At 37.2% G+C, this 13,262-nt stretch overlaps 1 long non-coding RNA gene and 1 other non-coding gene across 2 annotated transcripts; both read left to right on the top strand.

Moving 5' to 3' along the window:
* The first annotated feature begins 200 nt into the window (after positions 1 to 200).
* On the top strand, positions 201 to 1,589 carry LOC128285309 (uncharacterized). Its single transcript, XR_008275806.1, has 2 exons — positions 201 to 271; positions 1,433 to 1,589. It is a non-coding gene; the product is annotated as an uncharacterized LOC128285309 (long non-coding RNA).
* Positions 1,590 to 12,821: 11,232 nt separating this feature from the next.
* Positions 12,822 to 12,928, top strand: LOC128286379 (small nucleolar RNA R71). Its single transcript, XR_008276921.1, has one exon. It is a non-coding gene; the product is annotated as a small nucleolar RNA R71 (small nucleolar RNA).
* Positions 12,929 to 13,262: the final 334 nt, after the last annotated feature.

The following is a 13,262-nucleotide window of genomic DNA, read 5'->3' as shown; positions in this document are numbered from 1 at the left end:
GAAATACCCTTGGTTTGTAGATTTACCAAACACCCTTGTATGATGAAATGACTGAAATACCCCTAATAGGTAAAAAGACCGTAAAGCCCCTGTAGGGTAAAGTGACCAAATACCCTTGTATGGTAAAATGACGAATATGCCCTTATGTCCCATATGACTGATGTGCTTAGGATTTACATATATTGATATTGGATTAGTTAAGTTTGAGTGACAGGTGGTGGTTATCATAGGTGATTGATTATGGAAACGTTTCAACTTCAACCCATAACAGGTGTGTACTAACCCTCGTAGTAGCTTAGATTAATATCTGCTGAGAAGTGGAAATGCTAAAATACTGACATTTCGAGAACTTGTAATGTTGCGTGCGGGTATAGATGCGATAAATACGATAAGATCGGTGTTTGGATCGATGGAACGGGTAAGAACTCAATTTTGTGCATGATGGTAAGTTGGGCCTCAATGGGCAGGAATTGGGCCAAATGGGCTTTTGGGCCCATTTGGGTAAATTTGATGGAAAATGGAATTTGGAAAAGTTGCATGTTAACACGGTTAGTACTGTTGTAAAATTTGGATTAAGTAGGCTTAGTGGGCTAAATCAGCATTCGTAGGGCCCATTAGAGGTTTTGGGCCCGAAAGCCTGAATTTGATAAAGTGGGTTAAAGATCACTGTTTAAACACTCAGAAATATTGATAATTGTTAATGAACATGAAAAACCCTGATATTTATTAAAATTACAAAATTACCCTTATAATATGAAAAATGACTATTTTGCCCTTGTGGGCAAATGACTGACTTAGACTGTGTGGTTGATGGATTTGATTGTGAATATATGTTGGTGATATGAGTGACTTGGCTGTGATTGTTTGATTCAAATATGGGAATGACATTCTGCATACATAACATGTTGCATGGGTTGGGTTTTACAAATGGAGGAAGTGCTAAAAGGGCTATGCCCCAGTTTACCGAAAAGGGCTTTCCCCCAGTTTATCAAAAAGGGCTTTGCCCCAATTATTAAAAGAGGCTAGGCCTCCAGTTATATGATAAAGCAACTATGCTGCCAGTAGAGAGTTTGGTTGGGTGGGTTGAGTTATTCCCTTCATGGTATGTTGGTTGGTACGGGTGGAGAGTAGCGGATGGTGGGTCGAGTAGTCTTCCCAAATGGGCTTGCATACATCCATTGACATTACATGTGACATTGAAATGGGCCTAAGGGCCATACCGTTGACAGTAAAGGCTTCAGCCCAGTGATATGATTTATGAAAAGGCTTCGGCCCAGTGGTATGATTTATGGAAAGGCTTCGGCCCATTATATGTCAAGACTAAATAGGGCTTTGGCCCAGATTGTACTCACACTGTGTTATTCACTATTTGTTTGTTGTTGGGGATTACACACTGAGCTTTCGTAAACTCACCTCGTTGGTAACTGTGCAGGTAATCCCTAAGCTTAGATGGTTTGGAGCTGCGAGGGACTCGGAGATGGCCACACTACTGTTTCTGTTTCTTTTAATTGCAATAAGTAGCCGATTTATTTCTTTATAAGTTTTATCTTATTAATATTATTATTTGGTTTTGGGTTGTAATAAGACAATTTTAATTATTTTTTTGGGATTATTTTATCTTATAGCCTATATTTTTTTGATAACAATATGAGTTAAACCTAGGGCGCGTTTCCAAAATGATAATTGTTTTCAAAATAACGCAACGATACAATTAATCGGTTTATCAAAAATATCTACTTAAATGAATTCCAACTCGTTTTTCTCAAAACCTAACCTAGTACCAAAGTGTGGCAATGGTTGTGGGCATGTCTAGGATTGGATCCAATCAAGAACTTGGTATTTAAGCAGCCTTCATGGCTCACCTCCTCTGTTTCGGATACCTACCTGGTGCACAGCTTCCATTCACTTTATTAACTTAGCAAAGACTATCTTTTAAAACACTAAGAAGGACGTTGAAGGAGGCATGGGATTTCTTAAAAACTTCAATATGACATGTCGGATCAAGCCATAATGTTTGGGCCAGGTTTGGGGTGTTACATTTAGTGGTATTAGAGTCAGGTTGCAAAACTCGGCTGTGGTATGGGTAACAGAGAATTATTGTTGTTTTTCTTTTTTTGAAATTGGGGTTTGAAAAGGGTTTTTCAAAAATTTTATTTTGAAATCTCTCAATGAAACTTGACTTGTTTCTGAAAAGATGTTATTGGAGGTACGGCACACCGAGTCTCCGACACCAAATTTGTAAGTTCTCTAACTCTGTTTACTGTTATAGATTGAAATGTTATATTGACAAACTACTATAGATAGTAGCACAATACTGGAACTCTCTAGTTAGAGTAAACTGTAACCCTTGAATTTAGATTTAGTATTTATTTGGTGTGCATTCTGGAAATGTAGAAATTGTTTGCATGTGAAATCTATCCGCTCCGATGGACAAATTTTTTGGGTGTATGTTAGTATTATTAGTATCAGAGTGCGCAGCGGAAATGTGGTGGTATAGTCTGAGAGTGGAAAATTTCGAGGACGAAATTTTTTTAAGGGGGTAGAATTGTAACACCCCGAGTTTGGGCCTAGAAGTATTGAGCCTTGAGTGCGGGTCCGTTAGGAGGTTGTATATAGGTATTTAATTGTGCAATGAAATAACACAATTAAATGTCTGCTTTGGTGGTTAATGGCCCGAGAAGTGTTAGAAAATCTTGGGTTCAAACTTGGGCTTTAGCAAAAATTTGGTATTAAGTGAAAAAAAAACACGGATGATTGGATGAGGGTTTTTAAATTATTGTGTTAAATAAATGACACAAGGAAGCTTGTAGTCTAGTGGTTGTGACGTCATTAAGGTTGTATGGGAGCCTGGGTTCAAGCCTTAGCTCTTGCAATTTATTTTGGTTTTTTTTAAGGGAACCTGGACTTTGGCCTTTAGACCTTATAATTAATTGGGGATGAAATATGACACAAAAAGCCTTGTGGCTTAGTGGCAAGTAGCATGTGGAGCATCTGAGGGGAGGCATGGGTTCGAATCCCATGGCAAGCAAGGAGCATTAATTTTGCTAACAGGGGGCGGCAAGAGTTGGTGTTGAATTTAAACTCGATGTTGGAGGATCCCACATCGGGAAGCTAACATAAGAGTGGTTGCGGTCGGCTTTAAATAGAGGAACCATGAGGAGAGTAAAGGTACCTTTTCTTGGTGATCCCTTTCATTTGTATGGCGTGCTTGTTTGGGTTGGGTGTCGGCTAAGAGTGCTCGGGCGTGGATTAACTCCATCTCCTATCGTGTGTGTTTTCTCGCTACTCTAGGCAGTAGGATGGCTTCTTGAGTGCGATGGGTGGAAAGGGGTCATGTGGGCCTAATGGGCCTACGGGCCCAATTGGATAAGTTGTTTGATTGTGTAGTAAATATTGGACTAGGCTAGGTGAATCTCATATTTGTGGCTAGATTTGGGCTAAAAGGGCCACACGAGTGTGTGGGCCCATTTGGGTCGAGAATAGGCTTTAGGCCCATTTGTATTGTTATCCCTGTTTAGAATACTTTAGTTTACCAAATTACTAAAATGCCCTCGATTTGTAGAATTACCATTTTACCCTCGATTTATAGAATTATCGTTTCACCCTCGATTTACAAAATTACCCTTTTACCGTCAGTTTACAAAATTACCATTTTACCCTCAGTTTACAGAATTACCGTTTTACCCTCGATTGTGAAATGACTGAAATACCCCTGTCGGATAGAATTACCAAAATACCACTAGTTTGTAAAACTACCAAAATACCCCTAGTTTGTAAAATTACCGAAATACCATTGGTTTGTGAAATTACCAAAATACCCTCAATTTGTAAAATTACCAAAATACCCCTGATTTACAAAATTACAGAAATACCCTTGACTTTCTAAAAATTATAGAAATACCATTGGTTTACAAAATTACTGAAATACCCTTGGCTTGTAGATTTACCAAAACACCCTTGTAGGATGAGATGACTAAAATACCCCTAATAGGTAAAAAGACCGTAAAGCCCCTTTAGGGTAAGTGAACGTAATACCCTTGTATGGTAAAATGACGAATATGCCCTTATGTCCCGTATGAGTGATGTGCTTAGGATTTACATATATTGATATTGGATTAGTTAAGTTTGAGTGATAGGTGGTGGTTATCATAGGTGATCGATTATGGAAACGTTTCAACTTCAACCCATAATAAGTGTGTACTAACCATCGTAGTAGCTCAGATTAATATTTGCTGAGAAGCCGAAATGCTAAAATACCGGCATTTCAAGAACTTGTAATGTTGCGTGTGGGTATAGATGCGATAAATACGATAAGATTGGTGTTTGGATCGATGGAACGGGTAAGGACTCAATTTTGTGTACGATGGTAAGTTGGGCCTTAATGGGCAGGAATTGGGCCAAATGGGCTTTTGGGCCCATTTGGGTAAATTTGATGGAAAATGGAATTTGGAAAAGTTGCACGATAACACGGTTAGTACTGTTGTAAAATTTGGATTAACCAAGCTTAGTGGGCTAAATTAGCATTCGTAGGGCCCATTAGAGGTTTTGGGCCCAAAAGCCTGAATTTGATAAAGTGGGTTAAAGATCATTGTTTAAACACTCGAAAATATTGATAATTGTTAATGAACATGGAAAACCCTGATATTTGGTAAAATTACAAAATTACCCTTATAATATGAAAAATGACTGTTTTGCCCTTGTGGGCAAATGACTGACTTGGACTGTGTGGTTGATGGATTTGATTGTGAATATATGTTGATGATATGAATGACTTGGCTGTGATTGTTTGATTCAAATATGGGCATGACATTCTGCATACATGACATGTTGCATGGGTTGGGTTTTATAAATGGAAGAAGTGCTAAAAGGGCTATGCCCCAGTTTACCGAAAAGGGCTTTGCCCCAGTTTATCAAAAAGGGCTTTGCCCGAGTTATTAAAAGAGGCTAGGCCTCCAGTTATATGATAAAGCAGCTATGCTGCCAGTGGAGAGTTTGGTTGGGTGGGTTGAGTTATTCCCCACATGGTGTGTTGGTTGGTACGGGTGGAGAGTTGCGGATGGTGGGTCGAGTAGTCTCCCCAAATGGGCCTGCATACATCCATTGACATTACATGTGACATTGAAATAGGCCTAAGGGCCATACCATTTACAGTAAAGGCTTCGGCCCAGTGATATGATTTATGAAAAGGCTTCGGCCCAGTGATATGATTTATGGAAAGGCTTTGGCCTAGTATATGTCAAGACTAAATAGGGCTTTGGCCCAGATTGTACTGACACTGTGTTATTCACTGTTTGTTTGTTGTTGGGGATTACACACTGAGTTTTCATAAACTCACCCTGTTTGTAACTGTACAGGTAATCCCTAAGCTTAGATGGTTTGGAGCTGCGAGGGACTCGGAGATGGCCACACTACTATTTCTATTTCTTTTAATTGCAATAAGTAGCCAATTTATTTCTTTATAAGTTTTATCTTATTAATATTATTATTTGGTTTTGGGTTGTAATAAGGCCATTTTAATTATTTTTTTGGGATTATTTTATCTTATACCCTATATTTTTCTGATAACAATATGAGTTAAACCTAGGGCGCGTTTCCAAAATGATAATTGTTTTCAAAATAACGCAACGATACAATTAATCGGTTTATCAAAAATATCTACTTAAATGAATTCCAACTCGTTTTTCTCAAAACCTAACCTAGCACCAAAGTGTGGCAATGGTTGTGGGCATGTCTAGGATTGGATCCAATCAAGAGCTTGGTACTTAAGCAACCTTCATGGCTCACCTCCTCTGTTTCGGATACCTACCTGGTGCACAGCTTCCATTCACTTTATTAACTTAGCAAAGACTATCTTTTAAAACACTAAGAAGGACGTTGAAGGAGGTATGGGATTTCTTAAAAACTTCAATGTGACACGTTGGATTCGGCCATAATGTCTGGGCCGGGTTTGGGGTGTTACAAAAGTAGTACACTCATGAGGAGCCTAGTAGCTATCTACAGACTTAGCTAGAACATTCTTTAATATACTTGGAACTCTTTGAATAGCAGTAGGAACTTCTCTTGTTTCTAAAGAAAAAGCTACCAAAGGAGATATCCTAGAAACAATAGAAAGTTGTGTGGTGACTAAAGCAGCTACTCTAGTGTTACTGATAGTAGCCCTTTTGGAAATATGGTCTCTTCAAATTAAATATGCCTAGTAATGTACACCCTACCAGTGGAATTCATACATTTATAAGCCTTATAATGCTCACTATAATGAAGAAAGGTATAAGGAGCATATCTATAAGTCTACTTGGTCCTATTGTAAAAAGTTAAAAAAAGGATAGTAAAGCACCCAAACACTTTAAGGAACTTTAGGTTAGGCCTTTTATGATAGATTTTTTCAATTGGTGATGATCCACCCAACACTTTATTAGGTAACCAGTTGATAAGAAATACAAAAGAAGAAAACGTATTATACCAATACGAAAGTGGAAATGATTTTTGTGCCAACAAGGTGAAGCCAATTTCAAAAATGTGTCTATTTTTTCATTTAACAAAGCCATTTGGCTTATATGTATAATGATATTTGATGCCAAAGTTTTAAAACTGAAAAACGAAACTAAGAAATTCATCCCCTCCATCGAACTTCAAACTTAATCTTGAAAAAACAAATCCAAACATGCCTAAAATTGGCATAAAAAGATATATACATATATATAATACTCAAACACAGATGAATGAAAAAGAGTGAGTCCCCATAAATTGGCCTCAATCAACTACAAAGAAGCATAATAAATAGTGTTAGACTTCTGAAAAGGAAACATATGACTTTTACCAAACTAACAACTTTTTCACAGAACTTTATCTTTATTCATTGGAAAAAAAGAATATTACAAGAAGATAAGGCTTTGGAAAATATACTAAAGAAATGATAACCTAGCTTCTGATGCCAAAGTTGATAACCACAACCCTGAACATCACTAGTCTAAGTATTATCACATGAACTAACGATAATTAGAATGTAGAACTACTGTTGGTTGAGAAATTCCACAATCAATCAAGGTTTCTAGAACTTGAAGGTGATATAGACCTCTCTTCTCACTCATTGCATAAGAACTTGATGTGTTGATTTATGCTTAAAATAATAATGACTGAGGTCAAATTCAACAAATACTCCATTATCTCTAATGAACTTAAACACTTAAAGAATACTTTTAGTAATGCGAGGAACATGTTGCAAATTATTGACATGTAACACCTTTGATTAAGTTAACAAAGTTGATTAACCTATATAAGAAATATGTAAATTGGCATCATTTCCTACTTGAACAATATATGAATCAGTGTAAGGAGCATTGTTTGTTAGATTGTTGACATCATTGGTTATATGATTGGTAGCTGATCGTGTGATTTCGTGATAGGTTTTAAATATTTATAATTACTCGTTCTTGAACTAACTATTATTGCGATGCAGGCAAGTGTACCTATCGAACAGTAGTATAGTATTAGCAAGACCAGATTGTCAAACCTAAAGGAACTAAAAGTACTAGTAATGACTGTCTTTTTATTATCTAGCCTAAGAATAAAGAGGTTTTTATTTTAACTAAATAATTATCTAAACTAAGAACGCACAGAGAATGGAATTGGGGAATTGCTTTTGGAAAACTTGATTGAATGAAGACAATACCTAAGGAAATATCCACCTAGACTGTACTTGTTATTCTGGCTCCGAATTGGACGATTTATTCATTTAACTTGTTCCGTAGAGATCCCTAAGTTATGTTATTATCGCTATTCAAGACTAATAACGTCTAATCCCTAGATTGAATAACCGAGACTTTTCTCTAATTAACACTCTAGGGCTGCATTAACTCGATCTATGGATCCCCTTATTAGGTTTCACCCTAATCTGGCAAAATCTTGTCACCCTATGTCTAGGCGCGCAATCAACTCCGCTTAATTATGACAAATGTACTCTTAAACAGGGTCTATTCCTCCTCTGAATAAGATCTTATCTTGAATCGGTATCCTAGGATATCAAAACAAGAATTAAGAACACATTATTAAGAACAAGTCAAATATTTATCATACAATTCAGAAAATAATAACAAGATTCGTATTAGGTTTCATTCCTCTTAGGTATTTAGGGGATTTAGTTCATTACTAAATAAGAAGACATCTCAGAATGATAAAGAATACAAAACATAAAGAAAACCTAAAACTCCTGAAGGGAAATTGAGGAGAGATCTTCAGTCTTGATGATGAATCCGGCTTCTGATATGGATCAATCAGTTTTCTTGGAGTAATTCCTTACTCCCCTCCTCTGTCCTCTTTTATTTCTTCTCTTAGGTGTATTTATAGGCTTTAGAATGCCTAAAAGCTCTCAAAATTAGCCTTTTCCGAATTGGACTCAACTTGGGCTCAGCAGGGACATGCCTATGTGAGACGCCCGTGTGCGATTACTTCAGGCCGTGCTCGAGCATGCCAAATTGACACGGCTGTGTGGTCTGCCCATGTGAGGAGGTCCAGCCATGTTGATTTCCTACTTTGGCCCATTTTCTCCGTTTTCATCCCGTTTCTCGTTCCTTTTGCTCTCCTATGCTCTCCTAAGTGCAAACATGAAATTAAAGCATTATGAGCATCGAATTCACCAATTCTAATGGAAAATCATCCATAAAATGCGTTAAACATGGGGGAAAAATATGTATAAATTAAGGTTTATCGAATATCCCCACACTTAAGCATTTGCTTGTCCTTAAGCAAAATTCTCAACTCATAATCAAAATAAATTCTTCTCAACTTATAATTTTTATCGATAATATCTCAGAATAATCCATAAGTAATCATACATTGAGAATTCAACTAAAAGAACATAAAAGTTTCAAACATTCCAAGTTGAGTATTTAATCATGAAAATATAGGTGTCTCTCCTCATTTAAGTAATTACCTTTGATTCAAAATATCACAGAGTTTCACATCTTCACTACAGATTCACTCAAGTCACTTGAGGTGTTTAAGGACAATAAATGAAGCATTCAATAGTCAATAATGAAAAGTAATTACCATAGGCTTGCATGAAAATCAAATCTCCACCACTATAATTTAAGATGATACATCAATCAAAAGGTTTTTAGAGGGTTGTAATGAGGTTTGGTTAGGGGGTGTGGTCACAAGCTGAAAGAAAGGGTTAAAATCGAGATTGAATTGAAAAATTACCTAATTAGAAAAAGAGTTCATCATCACTTGCGTACAACAGAGCTTCTTCTCAGACTAAGAAATTTAACTTCTGAAGCTTACAAACAAAAGATCACTACTAATATGTATACATGTTTTTTTTTTTTTTAAGAACAAGTCAAATTACAGAGTAGAATAAAACATAGCTAAGTAACTATTTCAATTCAAATCTCGACAAAAAATGGGGCTTAAATTAATTTAGGGGATTTCAATAATAATGGGTTAAATGTTAATATTAAGGGTAATACAAGAAATGGCTTGTTAGGCTCAAGGGGGTTCACTATGGGTTAATTGTGGAGGTAGGCTTTTCATGGCATGAGTAGGTTAATCCTAACTGCCTTAATCATTTTGACATATCAAATCAAATGGTGCGGTCTCAACATGAATAATCAAGCAAGTTCTAGAATAACAGTTCACTACTGACGCACTCAAAGCAATAATAAAAGTGAGAATGAAAGAATTAATAGATGCTCAAAAGGCTCAAAAATCTCACAAAAATTATGGCTTTTTGATGTTTAAAACTTGTGAATCCCAACTCAAAGTAATACCTAAACCTTGGGGAAACAGCCTAAGATTTTAAATTCTTAAAAATCAACTCATCATGCTTGATTCTCTAATGTCTTAAAGTTTAAACAATCAATGCATAATTGCCTATGTTTTAATTCAAGATATATCAATCAAAATCATAAATCAATTAAAATTTATCCTAAATATGATATGAAAACTTTTCAAGAGAACAAGGCAATCATTTAGGGATTTTTTTGATAATGAAATAAATATCCCCCCCACACTTAAGATGTACATTGCTCTCAATGTACAAAGCTATATATTAAAGTATAAAAATAAGATAGAGGGAGAAGTGAAACTTCCTGTATTAAGAATGGATGATATTCTTGGATTGGCAAGATCGAGTATTGGGAATTAATCTAGATGTCAAGCATGATTCTGGATGATAAAAAGAGAGTGAGGGGATTAATCTTGATAGTAGTCACAAAGATAAGCCCTATTTAAAAGGAAAACAAATGAATCTTAAAAACTTAATGAAAGAAAAAAAAAATTATTCTAATTTCTCAAATGGCACGGCCGGTGCACATGCCCGTGTGGGTCGTGGCTCGGTCGTGTTCGTCGTAAATTAAGGTGTCATCACACGGCCTTCTGGCACGCCCGTGTGTATAGGCTATGTGGTTATATGATCATGTTACACGACCATGTGTGATGTGATTCGCTTCTCCCACGGTCGTGTAGCTCTGCACACACCCGTGTTATTTTGATAGTGTTGTCCACGGTGCTAGACACGGACGTGTCGCATGCCCGTTTTCATTTGGCAGATTCGGCCACGGCCATGTCGCATGGCCGTGGCATTTTATCGCAGCCCATGTTTGGGGAAATCTTTTACCCTATTTTGGCATGGCCGTATTGCACGGCCGTGTTTCCGTCCGTGTTGGTTACACAGCCTTAAGCACGACCGTGTGATTGGCCGTGTGGTGTTGGGAACCTATGCTTCGAGAGCTCCGTTAGTAAGTTAGATGTTGAAGACTAAATTTTTAAAGAAGTTAATACAGTTAGTGCTTGGGTTGCCTCCCGAGAAGCACTTATTTATAGTCTAAGCTCGACTTACCTCTCTGTTGAATGATTATGGTGGTTCGAGGAGTTTATATTCCTCATTTATGCTATCAATCTTAAAATAAGGTTTTAAACAGGTGTTGTTTACCTTAAAAGTGCCAAACTTGGAATGACTCACCTCCACCGTACCGAATGGAAAAATGCTGAGTACCGTAAGAGGGATCTTCATTCGGTGTGGTAGTGACAATGTGGGGATCTGTGGCATCTAATAAGACTTTCTCTCCAACTTTAAGTTGATTTGGAGAGGTATCAAGCTCGTTCTAGCGTAGTTTCAGTTTATCGTGTGTTCTTGATTTATGTGTTCGCCATTCATCTAGCTCCTCTATTTGCAGCCTTCGTTCTTCATGAATAGATCCTTTACTATTGTTTGAGAGTGGCTCATGTACTTCCTTCAGACTTATCTCCTGCAAAGTGGGTTGTATCATGTGGTCAGCTTTAATAGAATGGTTTAGACGATCACCTTCAATTTCCGATGTGTTGTCAGAATTGCAAGCTTGAAGAGTGAGTGTTTTGTCTCCTACGCGAAGTGTGAGATCACCTATGTCAACATCAATAGTCGTTTTAGCAGTTGCTACAAAGGGCCTTCCCAGAATTAAAGGAGTGTTGCTATCCTCCTCTATGTCTAAAATAATGAAGTCAACGGGAAATATAAATTTATCGATTTTTACTGGCATATCTTCAATAATACCCCTAGGAAATCTTATAGTTTTATCTGCTACTTGAATGCTCATCCTAGCCTGTTTGGGTTTCCCGAGACCTAGTTTTTTAAACATTTTATAAGGCATGAAGTTGATACTAGCCCCTAAATCAGCTAATGCATTATTAACATCTAAACTACCAATTAAGCAAGGAATCATAAAACTCCCTGGATCTTTTAGTTTGTTTGGTAGCTTATTTTTCAGAATAGCTGAGCACACTATGTTTAGCTCCACATGCGACGCCTCGTCCAACTTTCGCTTATTTGCTAAAAGCTCTTTTAAGAATTTCATTGCGTTTGGCATCTACGACAGGGCTTCAATAAACAATAAGTTAATATGTAATTTTTTTAAGAGTTTAAGGAATTTACCAAATTGTTCATCTAAGCGGTTTTTCCTTGTCGCATTGGGGTATGGCACACGAGGTTTATATTCGACATTCACCATTTTGTTTTTATTGTTACCTACCTCACCTTGACCTTTTCTTACCATAGTTTCTTGCCCCGATTCTGGTTTAAGCTCAACAACTCCTTCTTCATCTTGAATATTAATTGCGTTTAGCTGTTCCCTTGGGTTGGATTCAGTATTACTTGGCAAGCTACCTTGTGGTCGTTCGGAAATTAGTTTGGAAAGCTGGCCTATTTGAGTTTCGAGCCCTTGGATCGACGCTTGCTGATTTTTAAGTGTTGCCTCGGTGTTCTGGAAACGATTTTTTGACACTGAAATAAACTTTGAGAGCTTCTCTTCAAGGTTCGGCTTCTTTTCCTATTTGTAGGGTGGTTGTTGGTAGCTTGGAGGTGGTTGTGGTCTTTGATTTCCTTGACCGCTCCACGAGAAATTGGGGTGGTTCCTCCAACCTGCATTGTAAGTGTCACTATAAGGATTGTTTTAAGGTCGAGGATTATTACCCATGTAGTTTAATTGCTCGTTATCCATGTTGTGGCCATAAGGTTGGTATTCTGAATGGCTTGTTCCACCTCTACTTGCTTCACACTGCATTATTGGGTGAACCTGCAAAGAACTAAGAAAACCATCAATCTTTTTATTCAAGAGTTCTACCTGATTAGAGAGCATGGTGACCGAATCGATGTTATAAACGCCGACTGTTTTCGTTGGCTTTGTCCTCATGACTTGCCACTGATAGTTATTCAGTGACATCTCCTCTATAAACTCATAGGCATCTTCAGGTGTTTTATTATTGATGGCTCCGCCAGTAGCTGCGTCAACCATTTTTCGATCGAAGGATTCAGGCCATTATGGAACGTTTGAACCTGTAGCCAAAGTAGTAACCCATGGTGAGGGCACCTTCTCAAAAGGCCCTTGTATCTCTCACATGCATCGTAGAGTGTTTTTAAATCCATTTGCACAAAAGAAGAGATATCATTACGTAATTTAGCCATTTTAGCCGGTAGAAAATATTTTAGTAAAAATTTTTCGGTCATTTGTTCCCATGTAGTAATTGACTCTCGTGGTAATGAGTTTAACCACTATTTAGCTTTGTTCCTCAATGAAAAAGGGAATAATTGAAGACGAATGGCATCATCAGAGACACCATTAATTTTAAATGTATCGCATAGTTCTAAGAAGTTGGCTAACTGAGCGTTGGGACCCTCATCCTGCAAACTATCAAATTGAATAAATTTCTGTATCATTTGAATAGTGTTAGGTTTTAATTCAAAAGTATTTGAAGCTACAGCAGGTCTAACTATGCTCGATTCAGTTCCTGTT

This window comes from Gossypium arboreum, chromosome 12, assembly GCF_025698485.1.
Source record: "Gossypium arboreum isolate Shixiya-1 chromosome 12, ASM2569848v2, whole genome shotgun sequence".
Lineage (NCBI taxonomy): Eukaryota > Viridiplantae > Streptophyta > Magnoliopsida > Malvales > Malvaceae > Gossypium > Gossypium arboreum.
The sequence above is the reverse complement of the archived record's forward strand: the minus strand, read 5'-3'. Positions and strand labels throughout refer to the sequence as shown.